The sequence below is a fragment of the Ursus maritimus genome, unplaced genomic scaffold (genome assembly GCF_017311325.1).
Source record: "Ursus maritimus isolate PB19 unplaced genomic scaffold, ASM1731132v1 scaffold_12, whole genome shotgun sequence".
NCBI classification, from domain to species: domain Eukaryota; kingdom Metazoa; phylum Chordata; class Mammalia; order Carnivora; family Ursidae; genus Ursus; species Ursus maritimus.
The window spans coordinates 69,283,697-69,309,170 of NW_024423564.1; the positions used below are offsets into that span (position 1 = coordinate 69,283,697).

Here is a 25,474-nt window from a genome sequence, read left to right on the forward strand (position 1 = left end):
GAGGAAAATAAAAAATAAACAGATGTGTTATAGAATGTTATTATGAGAAGTGCTGCAGATGAAAGCAAAGCAGGATAAAGGGACAGAGTGATGGGAGGCACCTTTCTAGAAGGGTGGTCAGAGAGACTTCTCTGAAGAGCAGACATGGGGCAGAGTGAAGGGAGAGAAGAAGCCATGCGAACAGCTCAGAAGAGCCAATGTCCAAGGCTGCGAATAGGTCCCTTCCACTCTCAGCCCCTCAGGATTCTGTTCTTCCAATATTTCTTCTCTCTTCCTCCATTAATCTTGTCCTCTCTACTGGATCAATCCCCTAGATATACTAAAATAGTGTGCTGTTATTTTCCCCATCTTTAAAAAAATTCTCACGTCCCTCACCCGCCCTCCAGCTAGAATCCACTTTACCTTTTGACAGCAAAATTCCTTGAAAGAATTGTCTATCCACCTGACTCCCACCCTTCTCTGTTATTTCTCTCCCAGACACACTCCCCTAAGCTTTTGCCCACACCATTTCCTGAACTGCTCTTGTCGGCAGCGTCAATGACCTTCCTGTTATTACATCTAGCGGTCAGTTCTCAGACCTCCGCTTATTTGACCTTTGACACAGTTGACCGCTCTCTCCTCCATCAAATCCCTTTTCCACTAGGCTTTCAGGGTGCTGCATTTTCTCGCTTTTCCTCCTCCATCACTATCTTTTCCTTCTGAGGCTCATCTCTCCAATCTCTGAATGGTGGGAACCCTTTTGCCTCGTCTGTTCTCAATCTCCTTATATCCTCGGTGTTCTCGCCGAGTCTTGTGGCTTTAAATGCCACTTCCACTCATAAAATGTACAGCTCCAGCTCAGATCAGTCCCCTGAAGCCAGACTCACACACCTGAGTGGACTTCTAATGGGCATTTCCATCAGCACTTGCAAAACTGAACTCCCCATCTCCCCCTTCAAACCCATTCTTCCCACTACCTTCTCATCTGTGAGCAGAATTAATCCCTTCTAGTCAGGCAAAACAACCTTGTTTTTCTCCCCCATACTTCAAACCCGACCAGTCCTGTCGTACCTGCCTTTAAGTATGTCCGCCATCTTGTACCGCATCCATTGTCAGCGCCCTAGTCCAAGCTACCCACATCTCCCGCCGGCTGTGATTGACCCCCAAAAAAATCATCAGAGCAGTGGGGGAAGGGGAGGGTAGCCTGGGCAGCAGAGGGAAGACACCGTGGGATGGGGCAGAGTGGGAGCTGCAGACAGTTAGATTCTATTGGAGCAGAGAGTGGGTGGCAAAGAGTGGGGAGAGCTCATGCTGAGGGTGCCTCAGGAACCAAAGGTGGGGAGTCTGCATTGTCACCCTATGGAGCTTGGGTTTCTTCTGAGCCAATGAGGACTCGGTGAAGCCTCACCAGACCGGCCTCGGCACGGAGAACGGACTGAGTACGTGCAGGAGGGGGAGATCAATTCGGAGGCTGTTGTAGTCGTGTGAGCAAGAGATGACGACGGTGACCCAGAAAACAGAGTCGTGCATTCGAGACCCTTGGGAGGTAGATACAGACCCGGGGGGGTTGGCGGTAGGCAGGGCGTGGGAGAGGAAGCTTTGAGCTGGGGACGGAATGCATGACGCAGGTGCTCCCTGAGTTGTCGCTCACCCGGGCCTGACCCACCCACACGGCGGCGATGGAAGGCTTGGTGCGGGAGAGGAGAACTCAAGTTCAGGGTGAATGAACCTAAGTGCCTGATGAGCACATGGCTGGATACGCGCACTTAGAGCTAACGAGCTGAGCTGGGGCGGTATTTGGAAGTAACCTAATTACAGGTGGTAATTGAGACCCGAGCAGGGAGGGAGCTGGTCCAGGAGAGATGAATACAGGGCCACAGGGGGAGAAGGCCCAGCCCTGAACTCTGGGGAGCACAAACATTTCGGGGGGAAGAAGAACCAAGAGGAAGTCAGAAAGCATGAGGCTTAAGAAGTCAAGAAGACCCCGGGAGGGGGCACTTGTCACAGAACCCACAGGAGAGCTTTTCAAGGTCAGAGGGGGTCACGGCCGAGCCCAAAACATATAATGTGAAGGTCATTGGTGACCTTGGCAGGATCCGTTAGTAACTCCACGATGTCTGAAGCCACACGGGGTTGAAGATCGAGAGGTGAGGAAAGAGAGAATGAACATCTTTAAAAGATGAGAGTGCTCAACCCTCCTATAGATGACACAAAATAAATTTTCGATTTTCAAAATAATGTAAAACTTGAGTGTGTGTTTAAATTCAAATAAGCCCTTTCTAAATTATTTCAAATGCAAAGTTAGCGTATTGCCACTTTTCGCTGAAAATAACTCCTGCTTTGGCCATCTCACTGCTTCTCTGCAGTGTTGCTCTTCCTTCGTGGAGCCCCAAGCACGTGCCTGGTTTGTCCATTTGGTGGCCCCGCATCGTTTGGCTCTGGTGGACACAGGAGAGAAGGGGGAGGATGTGCAGCGGAGACAGAGTGGCGCCTTTTTTTTGAACGAGGGAAGTTTTTGCATGTTGACAGGACATAGATAGAAACTCGTATTCTTGAAGGCTAAACAAGCAAGAAGGGCTAATCAGTAAGACACAAGGGTTGAAGGTGGGGGGATTTGGAGCACGGGAAGACCGCTGAGGAGTGGCCTCCCCACCCATGTGCTCCCGAGGCCAGGGTAGCCCCTGACCGCCGCCGTGGCCACAGCTGTGAAGGACCGTGGGACACTGGGTCTGAAGAAGGGGACTGGCATTGACGGCACCGGGGCAGGGGCTAAGGCTGGGCAGAGCCGGGAAGAGAGAAAGGGGGCCGTTGGTGCCTTGTGGTTTGGGATATTGGGCCCTGACCCACCCAAGCAGCTGGGCCTAAAAAGAGATGCAGCTTTTCCCTAGCACCCTCAAGGTGAGAGCGAAGGGGAGGAGAGACCGCCAGCCTGGGGAGAGCCTGCTGAGCCCCCTCTGGCCAAGATCCTTCCCTGGAAAGCTCTGGCTCCCTGCTGAGGCTCCCATTCCCATCCCCACCTGCCAAGGTGCCCCTATCCATCCGCTGGAAGGATGGGAGAACTGAAATGTCTCCGGCCCAGGGCTCGCAGCCTCGGAATTGCTGCCGCCATGGGGTGCTGGCTCTGCCTTTTTGTGTTAATGCCCTTGAAATACACATTTCTGCGGGAGGTGAGAGCCGGGCTGGCGGCTGGGGGAGGGGGAGATGCGGGCAGAAGGCATGGGTGAGGCTACCCAGTTCGTGATGTTGCCGTGGTGACCCCAGAAAGTATAGACAGAAGGGCAGAAGGTGGCAGTTGTGTTGAAAAAGAAGGTTGGGAATGGGACACACTATTTTTACTTAGATTAAGCATTTCTCTGATGGGCCCAGGGAGGGGGATGAGGAAGTATACGGAGCGTCTACAGCCCTCCACGAGGCTTCCTTCGGGGCCACGCTGCAGAAAACAATTTTCAGAACCCCAGGTTCTGGCCCTGGAGAATCGCGCTGGCAAAGCAGAAGTTAATGCCCCCCCCCCCCCCGGCTTGCCCTTCTATGAGGCCAGAATGTTCCACTCCAGACCGAGGCAAGCAGCTTGGGAAAGAACTGCCCATCACCCAATGAATCAGATATCACATTGAATCTAGCGCTGTCAGAGCCCGAGATCAAGGAGAAGGCCAGGGTTGGGGAGGGGAAGCAGGTTGCTAAGAGAGAAGCCTCTGGTCTCTCTGCCTGAGTAACTGGGAGGGTGACAGTCATGACTGGGGGTGGGGCGATGACGTGCTTGGCCCTCACTGGAACGAAAGGCTAAGGAGTGAGCTTGGCCTATCCGTGTCCAGAAGAGGACGAGAGGTCACTGCTGCACGAGGCCAAGCCCCCAGGGTCTTAAGGAACCCAAGCTTATACTTCCAAGGTATACAGACAGCCCCCTGCTGCTCCCCCTGTCTCACTGCCCTCCTCCATCTCCCCACCTAATCGCAATCTGGTCCCAGATCAACCCCCCCCCCCAGCCTTTCCCGGTGAGCTCAGGTTGGCACTGGGTCACTGCCAGGGCTGTGGGCTGGTCAATATACCCAGTCCCAGTCGCTATGAGCGCTGGTTGTTTCTTTAAATAATATCCCTCAGCCACATGGGAATCAACATCCCCAGAGGTTAGGCACCCGCCCTGCGGTGCAAAGGGTTGTCCTGTTCCACTTGCCTAAAACAGGAACCGATTCTGTGGTCCGATTTCATCTGCCAGTGCTCCCCTGGGAACCAGGCTGAGGCGTCTCCAGAGGAGACCATGTCCACATCCTTGCTGAACCTTCTTCCTCTGACCTATTCTCTTCTCTCACTCACCTTGCCCCGTGCAGACTCATCCCGTAAACCACTTGAACAGGACTCCCCACAGCAGGCTTTCTTCTAGGGACTCCAGCCCGTAGAAAGCCCTGTATCCCTCATAACCAGCATCACCCCCAGACCCCCTGGCAGCCACAACCCATTGTCTCTCAACATTCAGCCTCACCGAGTACATAATACCTGGTAATAAATCCCTTCCTGTTTAAACTGAATATTGCAGATTCTGTAGCCTGCAACTAAGAACTTTGACCACGACAATGATTCACACGTGAAGGTTGCAGCAATTAACGCTCAAGGGAGCAGGGAGTCTGGTCTAGGAGTGGGATTGGTCATCTGACCCGGTTGGGGTTCGAAGGCGTTGAAGGTCTTATCAGTAACAGAGGATGAGATAGTAAGGACTACTTATCTATTGTTTTATTTTTTTAAAATAATATAATGAACACCCATTGTTCAACACTCATCCCAAGTTACAATATTACCAGTAACGTGGGTCTGCCAATGTGCTCCTTGGGACCTGTGTCTCCCCCAAGAGGTCAATACTATCTGAGGGCTTTATCACATCGGCGAATGCCTAAATAAGATATTGTTTTTGCTTTATTTGTCTTTGAACTTTATGAAAAGTGTAGTCATTTGAGACTTGCATTTTCACTCAGAATTATGCTACTAAGATTTACCCATGTTGTGGCCTATAAAGGAATATCACTCATTTTTACCGCTGTATAGTATTCCATGTGTGAATACACCACAATCTAGTCATTCTGTGGCCACTGGGCATTTGAATTGTTCCATCTTTTTATTCTTACCCAAAGTGCTACTGGCAACATTCTCGTCACCTGTCTTCTGATGTACATGCAAAAAAAAAATTGTCTTGGATATATACCTAAGAGTTGAATTTCTAGGTATATGATTATTCAATAGCATAAAGTAAAATGAAATTGTTTTCCAAAGTAGTTGTTCAATTTGCACACCCACCATCAATGTGTAAGAGATCTCACTGATCAATGTCTTCTTCAGAAAGTATTGTTCTTAATTTTTGCCAACAGGCTGTATATAAAATGGTATCTCAGTCTGGTCTTTATTTCCTGATTATTAATAAAGTTAAACATTTTTCATCAGTGTATTGACCATACATGTTTTCTTTTCTGAGGATGTCTTTTGTCAATTTTTCTATTGAATTCCTTCTGTTTTTCTTTTTTTTAAATATATATTTATTTATTTATTTATTTGAGAGAGAGAGAGAGAGAGTGCCCACAATACGTCCGAGTAGGGGGAGGGGCAGAGGCAGAGGGAGAGAATCTCGAGCAGACTCCTCGCTGAGCACAGAGCCCAACCTGGGGGTCAATCTCACGACTCTGAGATCATGACTTGAGCCACAACCAAGAGTCAGAGGCTTAACTGACTGAACCACCCAGGTGCCCCCCCCAATTTAAAGATTTATTTATTTGAAGGGGGAGAGAGAGCACACAGGCACACCTTCTCTTTTCCTTATTGTTTTATAGTAGTTATTTACATACACTAGACAGTGATCTTCTGTCCGTTACATGAGCTACAATTATCTTCTCCTTTGCTGTGGCTTATATTTTTATTTCTTCTGACATGTCTTTTTAATAAATGAAAGTAGTACAGCTAGTAACGATTATTTAGATTAATGTTATGAGTACTATTACACCAAACAATTCTTCAAAATTGGAATTATGATAAAATCGGATCACTAGTTTCTGATGTGTGTTATTTAAAGTGTTATAAACAGTTCTAGACTTTAAAATAATATAAAGTTTGGGGCGCCTGGCTGGCTCAGTCAGAGGAGCGTGCTACTCTTGGCCTGGGGGTCATGAGTTCATGCTGGGTGTCGAGATTACTTAAAAATAAAATTTTTAACCCAAAAAACAAATAATCCAGTTAAGAAATGGGCAGAAGAAAGTTGGTACAGCCTCTCTGGAAAACAGTGTGGAGGTCCTTTAAAAAGTTAAAAATTGAGCTACCCTATGACCCAGCCATTGCAATACCGGGTATTTACCCCAAAGATACAGACGTAGTGAAGAGAAGGGCCATATGCACCCCAATGTTCATAGCAGCATTGTCCACAATAGCTAAATCGTGGAAGGAGCCGAGATGCCCTTCAACAGATGACTGGATTAAGAAGTTGTGGTCCATATATACAATGGAATATTACTCAGCTATCAGAAAGAACGAATTCTCAACATTTGCTGCAACATGGACGGCACTGGAGGAGATAATGTTAAGTGAAATAAGTCAAGCAGAGAAAGACAACTATCATATGATTTTTCTCATCTATGGAACATAAGAAATAGGATGATTGGTAGGGGAAGAAAGGGATAAAGAAAGGGGGGTAATCAGAAGGGGGAATGAAGCATGAGAGACTATGGACTATGAGAAACAAACTGAGGGCCTCAGAGGGGAGGGGGTGGGGGAATGGGATAGACTGGTGATGGGTAGTAAGGAGGGCACATATTGCATGGTGCACTGGGTGTTATACGCAACTAATGAATCATCGAACTTTACATCGGAAACCAGGGATGTACTGTATGGTGACTAACATAATATAATAAAAAATCATTAAAAAAAAATGGGCAGAAGAGGGGCGCCTGGGTGGCTCAGTCGATAAGCGTCTGCCTTCTGCTCAGGGTGTGATCCCGGTGTTATGGGATCGAGCCCCACATCAGGCTCCTCCGCTATGAGCCTGCTTCTTCCTCTCCCACTCCCCCTGCTTGTGTTCCCTCTCTCGCTGGCTGTCTCTCTCTCTGTCAAATAAATAAATAAAATCTTTAAAAAAAAAAAAAAAAGAAATGGGCAGAAGACATGAATATAGACATTTTTTTCCAAAGAAGACATACAGATGGCCAACAGACACATGAAAAGATGTTCAACATCACTGATCATCAGGGAAATACAAATCAAAACCACAATGAGGTATTACCTCACACCTGTCAGAACGGCTAAAATTAACAACACAGAAAACAGCAGGTGTTGGTGAGGATGTGGAGAAAGGGGAACCCTCTTACACTGTTCGTGGGAATGCAAACTGGTGCAGCCAGTCTGGAAAACAGTAAGGAGGTTCCTCAAAAAGTTGAAAAATAGAACTGCCCTACCATCCAGCAATCGCACTACTAAGTATTTACAAAAGATACAAAATTCTGATTTGAAGGGGCACACACCCCGATGTTTATAGCAGCAATGTCCGCAATAGCCAAATTGTGGAAAGAGCCTATATGAACACTGAGGAATGGATAAAGAAGATGTGGTCAATGGGATACTACTCAGCCATAAAAAAGAATGAAATCTTGCCATTTGCAACGACGTGGATGGACCTAGAGGGTATTATGCTGAGCAAAATAAGTCAGTCAGAGAAAGACAAATACCATATGATTTCACTCATATGTGGAATTTAAGAAACAAAACATGAACATAGGATAAAGGAAAAACAAAGTGGGAGACAAACAATAAGAAACTCTTTTTTTTTAAAGATTTTATTCATTTATTTATTTGAGAGAGAAAGAAAGAGAGCACGAGCAGGAGGAGGGGCAGAGGGAGAAGGAGAAGCAGACTCTCCAGTGAGCAGGGAGCCCGACCCCAGGACCCTGGGATCATGACCTGAGCCGAAGGCAGATGCTTAACCGACGGAACCACCCAGGCGCCCCACCATAAGAGACTCTTTTTTTTTTTTAAAGATTTTATTTATTTATTTGAGAGAGAGAGAGATAGCAAAAGAGAGAAGATGAGAAGGGGAGAGGGAGTAGCAGGCTCCCCGCTGAGCTGGAAGCTGGACATGGGGCTCATTCCCAGGACCCTGGGATCATGACCTGAGCCAAAGGCAGACGTTTAACCAACCGAGCCACCAGGGTGCCCCTTAGAGACTCTTAACGATAGAGAACAAACTGAGGGCTGCTGGAGGGGAGGTAGGTGGGGGATGGGCTGGATGGGTGATGGGAGTTAAAGAAGGCACTTGTGCTGAGCACGGGTGTTATATGTAAGTGATGAATCACTAAATTCTATTCCTGAAACTAATATCACACTACATATTAACGAATTAGAAGTCTAATAAAAACTTGAAACATTAAAAATAGAAATATTTAAAAATATATAATGATAATATAAATTTCTTCTAAAGATACCTAGTTAACATCTTTTTTCTTTAAAATTGCATTACTACTTCCGTATTTAATTATTGGAAAGTTCTTCGTCATTGCTTTTATACACACAATTAGCAGCTTTCAAATCATCAATTATTACAGCATTTTACTCATGAAATATTAAATATACATTTGTGCTTCAACTGGCTGATAGAATTTCAGCATCTAAAGCAAAGAAGGACAGTTTCACTGGGTTGCATCTGGAGCGCTACCCATAGTTGAAAGCAAATATTCAGATATTAACAATAAACCTAAATAACATGGTTTACTTCAATTTGCAGATGTTGTTACCTTGATGAGGGGTGATGGAAATCACGATCACGGACCACACACAAGTTCGAAGACATCAGAAATGGTACTGCAGCAGGTGCTTGGCTATTCAACCTTCTAAGGGTTCAGGCCAAAGCCACAGCTGAATAGCAGATATGAGCCAGAAACCAAGCCTGCAGCTAATCTCTGGCACGACCCCAACACAAAATTATTTTACATTTTGCATCATTAAATGATTTCTATCTAACGCTTTCTATATATTGGCATAGAAAGTTGCTAGAATGATGGTCAACAAATGTTGAAGATAATTGTTCTGGGGTAGTGGCACTTGGGGCAATTAAGAAAACTTTCCTCAGGGCACCTGGGTGGCTCAGTCAGTTAAGCCTCTGCCTTTAGGGGCGCCTGGGTGGCTCAGTCGTTGGGCGTCTGCCTTCGGCTCAGGGCGTGGTCCCAGGGTCCTGGGATCAAGCCCCGCATCGGGCTCCCTGCTCCTCTGGGAGCCTGCTTCTTCCTCTCCCACTCCCCCTGCTTGTGTTCCCTCTCTCGCTGGCTGTCTCTCTCTCTGTCCAATAAATAAATAAATAAATAAATAAATAAATAAATAAAATCTTAAAAAAAAAAAAGCCTCTGCCTTTAGCTTGGGTCATGATCTCAGGGTCCTGGGATCGAGTCCCTCATCGGGCTCCCTGCTCTGCAGGGAGTCTGCTTCTCCCTCTCCTTCTGCCTGCCGCTCCCCCTGCTTGTGTGCTCTCTCTCTGTCAAATAAATAAATAGAAATCTTAAAAAAAAAAAAGAAATTTAAGAATCTGACTCAGTAATATCACTGTTAATAACAGGGTGCTAGGCAATCTTTTCCATTTTATTGGCATGTCATTTAGATATGATAATGTGTACAAATTGATTTTAAATGCATATGTCCTGTGTAATCACTACTCAGATCAAGAATAGAATAAGTACAGACTCCCAGAAGATTCTCTCATGACCTCCGCAAGTTAGTACCCCTCCCGTGGGTAACTCCTACTGGATCTCTACCACTGTTGACTAGCTGTGCCCGTTTTTAACTTCATATGATTGTAAGCATACAGCAGGGACTCTCTTGTGTCTGACTTCTTTCAGTCAAAATTATGTGAGATTTATCCATGTTGTTGTATTTGTTTTATTTTATTGGCATGTAATATTCCGTTGTAGGAATACATCAAAACGTATTTACCTACTCTACTGTCAATGGACATCAGTGTGGGTTACGATGACTAGAGCTGCGATGAGCATTCTCATCCGTGCCTCCTGGGAGACAGAAGCATTCATTTCTGTTCAGTATACATACCCAGGAGCAGAACTGCCCATCGTGCAGGGTATGCACGTTTAGCTTTTGTAAATACTGCAGAAGTTTTCCAAAGCGGTTGTCTCAGTTTACACTCTCACCAGCTATAGAAGACTGCCCTGGTTTTTCCTCATCTTTGACATTAAAATACATGATTTTTTTTTAAAGATTTTATTTATTTATTCAACAGAGATAGAGACAGCCAGCAAGAGAGGGAACACAAGCAGGGGGAGTGGGAGAGGAAGAAGCAGGTTCATAGCAGAAGAGCCTGATGTGGGGCTCGATCCCACAACGCCGGGATCACGCCCTGAGCCGAAGGCAGACGCTTAACCGCTGTGCCACCCAGGCGCCCCTAAAATACATGATTTTTTAAAGGCCTGGAAAATGTTACTATTTTTTTTAATTTGAGCTATGTGTATGTGTATAAAAGAAGAGATGTCTGACTCCTTATATAGTTGATCTTAATAATAAAATAAAATTATCTCTCTAAATTCTTACATCAGAGTTTAAAATATATTCAATTAAAATTTTGATCAAATTTTTTTTTTTATCATTTCTTCTGAGGGGAAAAAAAGACTGACTCTCCCAAGCATTGGAAAGCATGTGACGCGTCTGTGACAATGGGTTTTGGCAGTGATATGCTGGCAATGATCTAACAAATGGCTCTCTGAGAAAGAAACTCTGATTTGTGGAAGTCGCCAATTTCTGTGGCGTAAAGACTTTTTTACCATAGCTGAACCCTCACACATTACCGATGGGAGTATAAACTGGCACAACCACTTTATGAAATCATTTGATGATCTCTACTAAAGTTGATGAGGGGACAGCAATCCCACTGGTAGGTATGTGCACCAAAAGATTTCTATTACTTATAATAGTCAAAAACTGGAAAACTAGAATGGGTGTATGGTGTATTCATGCAATGGGCTGCCACACAGCAATGGAAATGAACACGCTGCTACTACACATAACAACTTGGATGAGTCTCGCAAACACCAGAGAGTGTAGACGGTGTAATTCTACGTACGAAGGTCAAAAACAGTCAAAACTACCCTAGAGAGTTAGAAGTCTGGGTAGTGGTTACCTGGGGAGGACAGAGGGTGGTGATCGGCAGGCATCTTTACAAAATGGTTATTGTACGGACTGAATGCTTGTGCCCCCCCAAAGTTCATATGTTGAAGGCCTTTGGGAGGTAATGAGGGCATGAAGGCACGGCCGCCATGATGGGATGAGCGCCCTTAGAAGAAGAAACCAGGGAGAATGCTCTCTCTCACATGTATGTGCAGGATCGCTCTCTCTTTCCTCTCCCTCGCTCCTCTCCCCTCTCTCCACAGAGAAGAGAGGGCAACCTTCTGGAAGCCAGGAAGAGGGCGCTCACCGAGAACTGAATCTGCCAGCACCTTGATCTTGGACTTCCTGGCCTCTAGAACCGTGAGAAATAAATGTCTGACGTTTGAGCCGTCTGGTCTATGGTGCTTTGTTAGAACAGCCTGAGCTAACTAAAACAATTAAGTTTACACAGACGTGTTCAAGTTGAAATGATGCGTTAAGCTATATATTTATGATTTATGAGCTTTTCTGTGTGAGTTATTTCAATTAAAGGGTTATTAGGCTAATGCATTCATGCATTATTTGCACACAGAAAACCAAAAATCTTATTATTATCAGAATAAATTAACTTCTCAACATGTCTAAGTCATAGACAAATCTTACTGTGTTCATAAATTAAACAAACTATACCTCAGCCAAACCCATGAAGACAATTTCACCACGAGAAATTTAGGCTCACAGGAAGGTGATTCATTTATATACTTAAGAGAAGCCATTGGAGCAAAAAGAATATTTTCCCAATCCCCAAATACTAACTTTTAACCAGCTAGCTCTAAATCCAGTCATATCAGAGAAAGTTTCTGCTTCGAAAAACAGAATGTGGTACCTTCTCAGAAGGAGAAAAAGTCAAACACACATTTCATGGCAAAAGCATTCACCGTTAAGAAGAAACCTCTAACTCATCTGCTCTTCCCCCCAAACCCTGCTATTTCCTCACTCTGATAAAAACATCCTTTTATTTCCATGGCTATGCTATCCCTCGGTCCTCCGTCCATTCCGGGTGAACCAAGGGAATCCGTGGAATCAGGGCATTTCTCAGTTTAACTGACATGCAGAATCACCCCAGGCACGCAGCCAGTTCTGCTTGGAAAGGTGCTGGCTGTGCCTTCTTTTCTTATTTAAACCACTGTACTTAGTCGACTTTAGGAAAGGGGAAAAGTTCCTATCTCCACAGCCTTTGGTTTTCTCACATTTTTAAATAAAATCTTTGGGCCATTGCCACCAGCTACTCCCACGTTTTGTCTCTATATCCTGACATCTACATGGTGAAGTTGGGAGAAGCCACACAGCTCCCAACACACACACACGCACAGAGAGAGAGAGAGAGAGAGAGAGAGAGAGAGTGTCTTTTTGTGGGCCTCCTTTCCAAACACTCTGGAAGCTACACCCCTGGTAGATAATCTTGTCTTTGGTGAATTTAGCAGCCTACCTTACCCCGCCACACCACAATCTGATACTGCTTAAATTCCTAAAGTGTCCAGTAGAGGGCACTATAACTCCACCTCTAACACCAATTTGCTGCAGCATGGCTTCTGCGAATTCCCAAGAGAAATTTCCTCTTCCTGTCTAACCCACCTACATGTTTCTATCTGAATATTCCTTATACTAAGCACCTAAAAAAGAAATAGGCGGCATGAATAAGGAAGGAATGTAGCACCACTATTTATCCCCCTATTCTTGAGCCCTTGGCCCCAGGTCAGGATACTCTCACTCTCCAGTCATTCTTTCCCTCAAAATGTATGGGACCGATGCAGACGTGCTATCAGTGAAGTTGATTTGACAGTGCTGGACCCCTGTCAATGCTCCAGAAAAAGTCAAAGGGTTGAGTTGGGTCTAGGGTCATTATGCAAACATAAAAGATAGGTCAACATTGTTGGCAGCCCCACCTCGTGACCAGGCTATTTCCTATGTAGACCTAGTTCTTCTCCTGGTCACCTCCACCCGGTTCTCCTCCTTTCTCCTACCCCGACCCTTTGTCCCAGGACCAGCTCTTATTGTTTCCTCTCCCCAAGGTTGTTATATGAAAAGTCAGGACTAATCTCTCATTAGCTCACCCAAGGGAATGGGTGGCTATTAGCACAACTACTTCAACTTAGAAAAACAAAAATGGGCAAACTTTTGTATTGAAAACATTTCTGTGACTGCGCCTTGATAATAAAACATTACTTCTTATTGTACATTTTGACAAAAAAGGACATATCTAAACATACATATATTCAAGATGGTGGTTTTTGCGAATGCATGTTTTTAAGACAGATTGCCTCCGATCAAATCCTACGTTTGCTATTTACTAGCCATGTGGACTTGGGCAAGTTACTTAACCTCTGTGCATTAGTTTCCTTAACTGTTGAAAGAAGAAGGTAAGAGTGCCTACCTACTCGACCACATTGGTCGTGTGAAGATGACCAGAGTTAATGTGTTTATATGGCGCCCAGCAAAACATGGGCGGTCACATGACCCGAGCTAAGCCAATCAGAGCCGTTCTTTGGGATTTAGCCATACAGAAGCAGGGAAAAGGTTATCTCTGTTCCTCCCATACCACTAAGCCCGTGTGATGTAAGACCTCAGCTGCTGTCGGCTGTGTGGTTTCCTGCCATGGAAGAATCCCGACTGAAGGAGAAGCTGTAACGAGAAAAGGAGAGAACGTCTGAGTCCCTGAATCTAGAGCTACTCTTGCTCTGTCTGGGCAGAACTCAGTGAACAAGGTGAACTGAGTGCCGGGCACTGTGATGAACACTTTCCAGGTACGGGCTCAGTAATCCCAATAACCTCAGAAGCCCGCTCCATGCTAGATATGAGGAAGCTTGCCCCAGGCCGCAGAGTGCGAGAGCTGGGATTTCAGCCTGGGCAGCTGGCTTCAGAGTGGACGCTCTGCATGTGGGCGCAATAGTTCTTTGTTGTGGGGGCCTGTCCTGTGCCTTGTGGGATGTCGAGCATCCCTGGCCTCCTCTCACTAGATGCTTAGCACACCTTTCTCCTGGTTGTGACAACCCAAACTGTCTCCAGACACGGACAGATTGCCCCCCCTTGAGAACCACTGCTGCCACTCCTACGGCCTCCCAGATTCTTGAATTGCTACCACTGAGTCACCCAGATCCTGTGTTAGCCACAACTCAGGGTGACCCAACGCAAGTGTCAGATACAAACAACCCAACTTCCCTCACACCCTGGGTCACCCACAACCCATTGCCACCTAGACCCCGTGTTGTCTAAAACCCCAGGTCACCTACCAGCTTGTGTCCCCAAAACTTCCTGTCACCAGTCCTGTCACTGAGTTCTGTGTAACCAGTTACCTAGTGGTGTCCCTGCCCTCTGTCTCCAATCAGAGTTTCACAGGGTCAGGGCCACAGAGCTCTTCACAGAGACAAGGCACAAAATACGCACGGAGGCAGAGACAAGGAGCCAGAAACACAGATGCCCAGAAACACAAGGCAGGAAGAGGCAGAGACGCTCCCAGAGTCCAAGAGAGGCTCTACCCTGCCAAGAGGGCCATGGCTGGTTATGCTAAATGGGTCACCAGGGACCCACGAAGGCCCTTCCCCCACCTCAGGATTAGACCTGGGGGTGGGGAGGCTAGATTCGGAGGGTAAGGAGCTTAGACCCAACGCGACAGCTAATCGCCCACACAAGACCTCTGTCTAGGTCACCTAGCCCTGAGCACCCCCACCCCCACAGTCACTCCTCTGGGCCTCCCGCCGGGTACTCAATGGACAAGATCTCACCCCTGAGAAATCACAGCCAGGGAGGCAGAGGCAAGAGGTCAGACCCTCCAGCCTCCCCTCTATCTCTGCTACCAGAGTGCCAGGAGGGGGCGAGATCCACCAGCATCTACAGTGTTGGGGTGGGGGGGCTGGACAGAGAGCTTTAGTTTCCCCCTAGATTGTCTCAGGCAGGATCTGGCTGAGTTCAGAGAAACATCTTTCTGAGTTGAGAGACATGGTGGGGAGCAGATGGCTCTTCCTATTCTGGGCCCTTCACCCACAGGGCCCCTGAGGATTACCGAAATGAAAGAATCAGGCCTAGGCTTTTGGGCAATAAAAGTCTTTAAAGCAGCCCCACCCACCCACACACTAGCCTGGCCTGGTTGCCATGGTGATACCCCAGTTGCTCCAGAGGCGGCTGCCAGTCCTTGAAGTGGGGACAGTGGAGGCAGCAGATCCTCGAACTGCAGCGGGTTGGGGTGAGAGGTCAGTGCTCTCTGGGAACGTTCCTGACCATGGCTGGGGGCTGAGTGCCCAGGTTTGTCTCCATTCCTGCTCTCTCAGCTCAGGCCCCTTCCCCACCCTTCAGCCTCTGCTTCCTCTGCTGCTCCCTGAGATGGGCTACTCAGAGGCCAAACCCACCTGCAGGTCGTCAGGCGCAGGGTTCTGTTGGGAGGCCTGACCGGCTGGCTCAGGTGTGGAGGCCGGGGTGAGGAGCTCAAGCATGTTGCCCCGGGGTAAGGGCTCAGAGAGGTTCCAGCGGAAAAGAGAGGGTGTGAAGGCTCAGCATAAAGGTTCTGGAAAAAATCCAGGCAAGACATGGGTGCAAGAATTCAGGCTTGGGGTAAACATGCCCTAAATATGACAGGGGACTTCAGCGGGGGCTCAGGGACAAAGACCCAAATGTGAGGGCTCCGGTGGGGCTCAGGGGAGAATCTATACTCGTGCCTCCCTTCAGTGGTAACTTGTTACAAAAAAATAATCTGTGAAAGTCCTAAACTTCAGATGAATAACTTCTTGAATGTATAAATTAAAAGGGCCTTTTGTGGTATTTCTATACAATGGAATATTATTCCTCCATAAAAAGGAATGAAATCTTATCATTTGCGACACCATGGATGGACCTTCAGGGTATCATATTAAGTGAAATAGTCAGAGAAAGACAAATACCATATAACCTCACTCATATGTGGAATTTAGGAAACAAAACAAACAAGCAAGGGGGTGGGGGAGACAAACCAAGAAACAGACTCTTAACTCCAGAGAACAAACTGGTGGTGACCAGAAGGGAAGGGGGTGGGGGATGGGTGAATTAGGGAATGGGGATTTGCGAGTGCCCTGGTGATGAAAAAAAATAAAATGAGTTGTAAAATATTCCTGTTTCTTTAAAAAAAAAAAAAAAGGACTTAAATTCTGTTACATTCTTAGAGGTGTCTCCTAACCTTTCTGAGGTTGAGTTTTCTTATCTATAAAATGGGAAGAATAGGAACTGGCTTGTGGAGTCATTGTGAGGACTAAATGGTAAAGTGAATGTAAAGTTCTTAACACAGAATGTACTCAATAAATAATAGTGTAAAAAAAAGGGCACTTAGAAACGGAAGAGACGGTGTGAAGCAAGAGCTGCAGTGATCACGCAGAGCGGGGCGGAGCCGATGTTATCAGTCCTGAGGGCAGTAGCTCGTGAGGATGGATTTTTCCTCAGTAAGAAAGACCAGGCTGAGTGGGGAGAAGGTGCACGCTCCCCGCGGGAGAGCGAATGCTGCCAGCCCCCCGGGAACATACTGGAAGTCTGCAGCTTCCACGCTTTGTGATGTAGGCAATAGGGTGAGCTCATCTCTCACAGTACGCTGATCATACAGGTCTCAGGCCAGAAAGAGGCTCTCTTTTAAAAACGGAAACATAATTGACATATAACATAGTGTAAGTTGAAGGCAAACAACATATTGATTTGATATATTTATATTTCAGTGTGATTGCCATTGTAGCGTTAGCAAACACCTCTATCGGGTCACATAATTAACGTCTCTTCTAGTGGTGGGAACAAACACGGTCTAGTCTCTTAGCGATTTTAATGTTTATAACACAATTTTGTTGTCTTTTTTGTTTTCAAAATGAAACTCCGGGGGCGCCTGGGTGGCTCTGTCGGTTAAAGCATCTGACTCATGATTTGGGCTCAGGTCAGATTTGGGTCCAGTCAGGCTCCGTGCTCAGTGGGGGAGTCTGCTTGGGATTCTCTTTTTCTCCCTGTACCCCTCTACCCCTCTCCCTGCTCATGCGCTCCCTCTCTCTCTCTCAAATAAATAAATAAATAAATCTTTATAAAAAAATAAAAATAGAACTTCAATTCAGTGGTTCTCAAACTTTTTGATCTCAGGATGCCTTTGTACTTTTAAAAATAACTGAGGACCCAAAAAGTTTTATTTAAGTGGGTTTTATCTATGGATAGTCACTGTATTCAAAGTTAAAACTGGAAGACATTTAAAATACATATTAATTTAAAATAATAATATCAATGTATTACATGTTGATAGAAAAAAATGTCTATGAAAAATAGCTATGTATTTCCCAAAACAAAAACTTTAATGAGAATAGTGACGTTTTACGTTTCTGTAAATCTCTTTTCTACCCGCTTCTGTGTTCAATCGGTCGCCATATGGTGGTTTGGCTGAAATATGTGAAGGAAATTCAGCCTCACAATGTATGTAGTTGGAAAAGGGAGAAGTGTTTGAATAGCCTTATCCATTGTGGGTATTCTTCTTTCATACTACACCAAAACTCGACAGGTGTCGTTTCTTTTTTTTTTTTTTTTTAAGATTTTATTTATTTATTTGACAGAGATAGAGACAGCCAGCGAGAGAGGGAACACAAGCAGGGGGAGTGGGAGAGGAAGAAGCAGGCTCATAGCAGAGGAGCCTGATGTGGGGCTCGATCCCATAACGCCGGGATCACGCCCTGAGCCGAAGGCAGACGCTTAACCACTGTGCCACCCAGGCGCCCTGACAGGTGTCGTTTCTTAAAGGTTAGTTGCAGTGTGGGATCTGAAACTCCATTAATGAGCTTTTCATATTCTGTTACATGAAAACCCATTGGTCTGTCCTGCACCTTGAATGCATGCATTTTTTAATCCACGCGTGATTTTTAACATCACGTGCCGGTCATTTAGAAGATATTGGTTCGCTGAGTTATGCAGATCGTCCAAACACTGACACATTTCATTATACAATACAAACAGAGCAAACAAAAAATCACACACATTCAGTGATGTCATAACCAACCTCATCAAAATTGAAAAGATTTCAAACTCCCGGTAGCAGATAGATATTTGCCAAATTCTAATTTTTCACTTGAAAGCTCCAATTTTATCAATGGTGACAAGCACTGAGAAGTTGCTTCCCTTGAAGAACAGGCTCGCTTCGTTCACTTTGGAGAAAGCGAATGCCAAATACCCAAGCCTGAATAACTACTCTTTGTCATTTGTTCTTTTAAGTAAAACCGTGAGAAAAGTGAATTTCAGCCCGTAAGTCAACCGCACAAGTGTTTTTCCCCAAGATCACTCTCATACGTCAGTATGCAGAAGACATGCTTTATGTAAACTTCCCATAGGTCACAAAAATACTGAAAAGACATGTAAGGGTTGAATGTTTAAAAAAATTAATAATTTTATTGCTTCATCAAGACATTTTTAAGTTAAACCGGCCCTTTTGTCCCTTTATCCCTTTTCCGCTTTTTCTTTTCTGTGCACGCATAGTGGCAGACAAAGTACAAAGCTTGCGGGTACAGCTGGGAGCCGCGCCCTGACTCCTCCTCGGGCCCGAGTTAGAACTGCCCTCTGCTCCCTTGCATCACTAACGTGAATATCAACGAAGTGAAAATGGCAAATGATAATTTGGTATTATTATAAAAATCGTTTTTGTCTTGCGGATCCCCTCTAAGGGTCTTGGAGACCCCCAGAGATCTTCAAACAACACCTTGAGAATCGGTGCTTAAATTCGAATTAAAGAATTAGAGTAGCTGTATTTACTTTTCTTTTTCAGTGACTTTTTCTTTTTTGAGATATCATTCAAAGGTTTGTAAAACGCTCTCTCAAATATCCCATGGAAAAAATGAAAGTCAATTCCATTTGTGGTACTGTTTGCTTTACTTCCTCCAAAAAGGGGCGGGGAGAGGAGTAAGAAGCGGGTTGGCCCTTGGGAGTGCACCAGGCATGTGAAGTCATTCATCATGTGTGTCATGGTGAGCAGACACAGTCCTGGGACGGCAAAGGCAAATGGTGCTGGGAACTCAGGGCCCTCTGTCACCTTCCCCCACAGTCTCAATAACCACACATGCCTGCCTGCACCACGCACGCACGCACGCGCGCGCCCGGGCAGACGAGCCACACGTTTTGCCATGGCTAATTTCACACGTCAATGACAAGCCCGACCACAGTTTATACTCACACAATGCAATCAGCCACATCAGAGCCACACAAAAGGTCCCAGTAGTCAAACACCCAACCTTATTGTTCTCGAAACCAATTCACATTTTATATTCACAGTTGGAGAATTTCAATGGCCATACACCCAGTCATAGTTACACCCAAACTATCAGGACGGCACAAAAAGCACCTACTGGGTTGCCATGCAACTGTGCGTGCATATTGTTCACAAGGTGAGAGAGGGCGTAGGTTTGGGAGACAGGCCCACGTGGGTTCAAGTTCAAGTTCCACCATTTACTGGTTCTGTGACCTTGGGCAAATTATTTAACCTTCCTGAACCTTGATTCTAGAGAATGGAGGTAATTCCTCCCTTGTAAACTTGATGTGAGGACGACACAGAATAACCAGACAAGTGACAGCACCTTGTCTGGCCAGCCGTGCCCGGGGATCCAGCTGTGACTGCCATGTATGGCTTTTGTCACCAGAGGGCACCAGGACTCCAAGGTGTCCATAGGGGGTGCAGGAAGAAACCAGGCCAGAGAGGCTGGGATTCCTGGGAAGGATTCCTGAGGCAGGTGCAGACTGGGCAGGTGTAGGGGTGCGTACGGGGATGTGCATGGGGCTGTACAGCCCCCGAAAACCCCAGGCCCCAGCGTGGCTCAGGCCCCCAGAATGTGCTGCTGGGTAAGATGGGCACCTCTGGGTGAGGACCACGATCTCCCCTAGGAAGGAGGATGAGTACTAACTATACCCCAGGCCCCCTTCTGTGCCTACTGCACACATAATTGATCCTCACAATACTATGTCTGATGGTCACTACTAATAGTATTCTTGTTGAGGAATATTGCAGAAACCAAGGGCCCAGCTTACCCACGTATTAAGTGCAAGAGCTGGGGTATGAATGCAGGCATCCTGGCTTCAGAGTCCTGTTCCTAACCACTGCTCTGCATCGCCCTCCCAGGGACCCCTTCCCTCCGCCTCCTGGGGCTCTGCTAGGACGCCCTGACCCCTGCTGTCTGCCCTGGAGCTCAGCCAGACCCAGCTGACCCTTTCCCTTCTTCCAGCCTGCTCCCTGCCTGCTCCCTGCACCCACTCTGGTAAGAGGCTTATCAGGCATGTGGGGGAGACAGATAAGGCAGCGCCCCTGAACACAGCTTTATCCAGTCCTGCCATCCCCAGCTGCTGGGAGTTTGGGGAGCTGCCAGCAGATGGAACCCCACCCAACCAGCCCCATTCCACCCACACCCAGAGCCTGGTGTCCCTCCCTGCAATGTCATAGCTCCCTGTGATGTCATCATTTGCGGTGACATCATTACTCCGTCCCTCCTTCGAGTCTAAAGGGGCCACTGAGATGGGAATTGGGGAAGTGGAGTCAGACAGGAATCCTAGCCAGGCTCCAGGTCAGCAGGGTGGGTTGGGCTGGACTGGGAGGAGAGGGTGCTGTCCCAGCATCCTCCCCAGGGTGGCTGGCTATTTTTGGTATTGGCTGCTTCACTTATAGCCACCCCTCTTCCTGTCTTCTCAATCCAAAGAGGCTCTGGGTCCGGCAGGGGCAGGAGCAGTGGGAGGAATCTCTAGGCCCCTGCGGGGTGGCTCTGGGTATCAGCCTCTAGCTCTGAGCCCGCCCCCTGCTCCCCACAGGGAGGCCTGATCCTGGCCAATAGAGGCCTTGCATCACTTCCCTTGGAAAGCGGCAAGGCAGGGAGGGACTCTAAGGATGGTCTGACCGATGGACATAGCCGGACCTGCTCTGACAGTCACATGTGTCAGCTTGCTTGTGTCAGCAAGTTTATGTTCACAGCCTCTCACCAACACCATCACATGCCAACACCCGTTCCATCTCACAGCCATGCCCTCAGCCACAGGTGGGCCACAGATGGCGACATGGTGAGCCACACCAACGCTCTGGCACGGGCACACTGTCATATCTCCCGTATGGGAGAGCAGGGACCCCTCTCCTCTCGTGGCTGTATTCCTAGAGAGTAGTGAATTCCCAGCACATCGCAGATGGACACTCCTATGTGGTGAGTACACGGACGTTTGATTATACAGGACGTGTGACTGGGGTGGGGATGGGTCTGGGGGAAAGCCATCCCTTCTGCAACCCCTCTTGACCTCGCCAGACCCCAGATGGGGGAGTTTAGGAAGCATTACTGCTGTTTCCACACCACCCACAGCCCCAAGATTGGCCACTCTCCAGATTATACCGGTCCCTGAAGGCCCTGGGCGTGCAGGGACACTCCTTCATCCCCTCCAGGTTGTTCTCCAGTGGGCTGGGACACTGGCACTCAAAGCTGGGTATTAGGAATGTTGGGTGCTCTGGGTGTTGGGTACCTGGCCACGAGGTCCCCTGGGTGTTGGTCCCTGAAGCTCTGGGTATTGAGAACTCTGGGTTTTGGGTTCTCTACAGTGTCAGGAGCTCCAGCACCCTTGGCATTGGGAATTCTGGATTTGGGGAGCTCTACGGTGTTTCAGAATCTGGGTTTTGCATGCTCTGGACATTGAGGGTAACCCCACAGACAGGGCGAAAGCCAATGTTTCCGGTCTATAGCCCTAATTTCACCTGGAGCTGCTAAGATCCAACCTGGCACCCTACTCTGAGCCCCATGATTGGCTCTTGCTGCCCCCTTGGACCAGGGCCAGAGACAGCACAACAGAATGGTCTGAGGGACACATGGAACCCCACAGACACGTCCTGGATCGGGAACCAATTTAACCTGCTCCCTTGCATTGGGGCAGGGCAGGGAAGGTGCCAGGCACTGACCACTGAGCTCCAAGTTCAAGGGAGAAAGAATCTGAGAGCCGAGCCCAGGCGGGCCACTCCCAATAATCCTGCTCTGTTCTTGAGGCTGGGATTCCAAGGAGGTGGAGACCAATGGTCAGGACAGGCTGCAACTCAAAACAATGTCCACCCTCCCCCAACATCTCAGCAGGGCCCCTCTGCACCCCTCCACCAAGTTTCGCATGCCACCAGCTCCTTCAGTGCCCTCCAGAAGTGGCCCAAGTCTGGCCTTATCCCTATTGCCACAGACGTTCACCTAAGCCAACTGTGTGTGTCCCAACAGAGGCCTTGATCCTGCAGGCTGAAGACAACAAAGGAGGAAGCCAGCCAGCGCTGGGGGATCTGACGCTGGGTGCAGCCCTCCCAGGAAATAGCACTGTAACTGGAGGCTTGGGAGACACACCTTAGCCCACAGTGGGTGGGGCCCCGCCGCAGGCTGCCTGCCCTCTTGCTGCCCGGCCCCAGGAAGAAGCAGGTCAGCAGGTCTTCGGACCCTATCTGTCCTCCTGTCTGTCCTAGGCCTGATCCCCCTACTCTCCTAACAGTGGTCCAGGCTAGCCATGCCCTTCCCACTATGTGGGCCAGCTGCCCAGGGCCAGGAGCTCACAGCCAGGGACGAAGGCCATTCCAGTTCTGACCTGGGCTCGGCCCAGACCTGCCTCCCTTGGGGCCTCATTTTAGTTAGGGAAAAAAAAAAACAAAAAAACCAGCCGCTCTCGTCCCTGTCTCATGGAGCCAAAATCTTTCTCAAGTTTCTCCTCAGGATTTGACTTACTGTATGGCTGCCTAAAGCCTTTTCTGGATCAAGGTGGGTAAGACGCACACACCCATGAGTCTCTCTGTATGTACACAGATGTATTTTGAGTTATGTCCTCTCTGTCTAGCAAAACTCTCATGGGCAAATCTCCAACTTCCCCACCAAACACCCCAGGGAAAATCTTTTCCCCCCAACTCATGGACTAAAGTGATAACTGCGTCCTTCCCCCGGATTAATGCCAAACTATCCTCCCGATAAAGCCTGGGAGAGCTGAGCCCTGAGTACCTCACCCTCCCCTGCCCCCAGCCCCAAGCCTGAGGGCCTCTTGGGCGTCTGGCTCCGAGTGTCCTGAACAGGCCTCCCTTCATCTGGGTGCCTTGGTGTGAGGTAGGAAGTCTCAGTTTCCTTGGGCCATAATAATCATCAGAAGCTTCACTGATATGCTTGGGGCCCTCTTCCTGTGCCCCTTCCATCTACTGCTTCAAGAGGGAAGGAGGTCATTGAAACGCCCTCTCACACCCTTCCTTGTCCCCACTCCCTACCTGGGGGCCTCTTCCAAGAGCCTCCATTCTGCCTTCCCGGGATGGTGGCCCTTTCTGACAAGCTTCAGGCGAGGGGGGTGGGGGAGACCAGAACCAGAATGTATGTCCTAGGCAGGAGAGTCAAGGAGGGCTTGGATTAGAGACGCCCAGTCCCCGGAGTTGGGGGCACAGACACACCCCACTCTACAGAGCCGCTGCAGTGCACAATCCCTCCTCCACAAACCCAGAGCCGCCTACACAAATGCACAGCGTGAGCGGACACAGGCCCAGTCGACTTCTCTGGGCACAGGCGCGCTCGCGCGCGCACACACAAAACACCAGCGATCGTTCACAGGGGACCAGAACTCCCAAACATGCCGTACCTGCTAGGTTTGGGAACAAAGTAAAAATGCAAATCATCTGGTGATGAGATAAAGTGTCTTTCCAGATCTAATCAGGTCTCCAGTGTAAATAGCTTGTAAGGTCTGAGCCTACAGCCCTGGGGAGAGTTTGTGAAATAGACTGGATGGCCTGAGAGCGCTCCTGTGGGCAGGAAATGTCTGTGCCTGATACCTATTATCTTGCTCAGTGCCTCGGATCGTAAATTAATAAAGTGGAATCTCACTTGTGTGACTTTGGTGTGTATGCATCAGCTTCTCGGAGGCTGACTGTCCCCGGGGAACAAATAAAACCAGTTTCCTGACCAGAGAACAGTGAGGAACAGACTCAGGGTCCAGAGAGGGTACTACCTCTCCAGACTGGGCCCCTGCAAGCAGAAGCCCCTAGGTGACAAAGCCAACACGGATCGCTGACTCTTCTGCTCCGCCCTCCCTGTAGAAGGTAACATCATTACCCATACTTGCCACCTTCTCCACCAGCCAACTTCATGACCTCAAGCTCTACCTATGGAGTCAACAACCCAGAACCACCCCCCCCCCCCCCCCCCAGGCTGGGGCAATGCCTGTTTCTCTGACATTCAGTACTAACTGGTGGCTCTCGCTAGGGAAGCAACTTTCCACCCCCTGCCAGGCACTGCTGCCCAGGGAGGCAGCCTGGAGCAATGCGTTTTATATACATTATAAAGCATTATCTCCGCTCATCCTCTCCATTTCACAGGAGAGGAAACTGTGGCTCAGCAAACACCTTTTGGCAAAGTCTCCTTTATCTAGTATTGGAACCCAGGTCTGTCTCCACAGGGAGGGAATAAGGGGCCCAGATTGGTGTCTGCAGCCCCAGAACACAAGCAGCAGAGTAGGGCTGACCAAACTTGTGGTCCAAGAAGTGTCCCTGGAGGAAGGATTACCCCTAGACCTCCAGTTCCGAGGATTAGGACCCGGGTCTTACCCAGCTGTGCCCACAGTCCCCAGAGGCACGGCTCCAAAGGGAATGGAATTTGCTCTGACTTCTCCCTGGGGGCAACGCAGGCGCAGAAGACCAGGGGCCTGGAAGGCCAGCTCCAGCCCCAGCCCCCCAAAGTGCTCCAGGTCTTCTGGCTTCATACCAGCCTAGTCCGAAGTGGGCAACGACATCTGCTTCCTCCAAGGGCCCCAGCTGGGGGACAGCAAGGCAAGGGCGAGGAAGGGGACTCCTTTGTGGAGCCCACTCCCAGGGGTTCCTGGGGATCCATCATCTGAAAGCTGGAGAGACTTGTAATTTTATTCCCTGGGAGGAGGAGCCTGAGAAGTCGGCCAGTGGGGTGGGGATGAAATGGGGGAGGGGTGAGGGGGAGAGCGGCCAGGGGAGCTGTTCAGGGAGGGGAGGGACTTGGCTAGGTCTCCCAAGCCTTCTCCACTCTCCAAACTTTCACCAAACTCTTGGCCCCCGCCTCCCCGAAACCAAAACACAACAAGCTCTAGAGGAGCCGCAAGCGGCGCGGCGGGGCGGGCGGACTCGCGGCGGCACTGAGCCTCGGGAGGCTGATGCAACCTTCCCTTTAAGAAAGCCACCTGGGCGCACCGCGGTGCGGACCCAGCACGCCTGGGCCGGGGGCTGCAGCATGGTAAGGGGGCTTGGGGAAGGGAGCGCTGCGGCCCGCGCCTCTGTCTGTCCTGCCGTCGGTCTGGGTTTGGCCCCGCGGGGCTAAGCCCCAGGACAAGCGGGCGTGAGTGAGTGAGTGTGTGTGTGTGTGTGTGTGTGTGTGTGTGATCGCGCTTG

At 48.4% G+C, this 25,474-nt stretch overlaps 1 protein-coding gene and 1 long non-coding RNA gene across 8 annotated transcripts in view; one reads left to right on the plus strand and one right to left on the minus strand.

Annotated features, from left to right (window-relative positions):
* Positions 1–13,609: 13,609 nt before the first annotated feature.
* Positions 13,610–24,945, minus strand: LOC103670798. Of its 2 annotated transcripts, XR_570673.2 has the most exons (4): positions 24,665–24,945; positions 23,342–23,448; positions 15,486–15,640; positions 13,610–13,764 (listed from the first exon to the last, which is right to left on the minus strand). It is a non-coding gene; the product is annotated as an uncharacterized LOC103670798 (long non-coding RNA). The 2 variants fall into 2 exon arrangements; XR_005834180.1 differs by lacking the exon at positions 23,342–23,448.
* The window catches only part of SLC6A9 (solute carrier family 6 member 9), a 35,294-nt gene continuing 30,502 nt past the window's right edge, over positions 20,683–25,474 (plus strand). For 3 of the 6 annotated variants that reach the window (XM_040627391.1, XM_040627393.1, XM_040627394.1), the window contains exon 1: positions 25,151–25,319. The gene's annotated coding sequence lies outside the window, so the exon portion shown is untranslated. Of the gene's footprint in view, positions 21,285–25,149; positions 25,320–25,474 lie in introns of those variants that run through there. The other 3 variants (XM_040627392.1, XM_040627396.1, XM_040627395.1) reach the window with 2 other exon arrangements.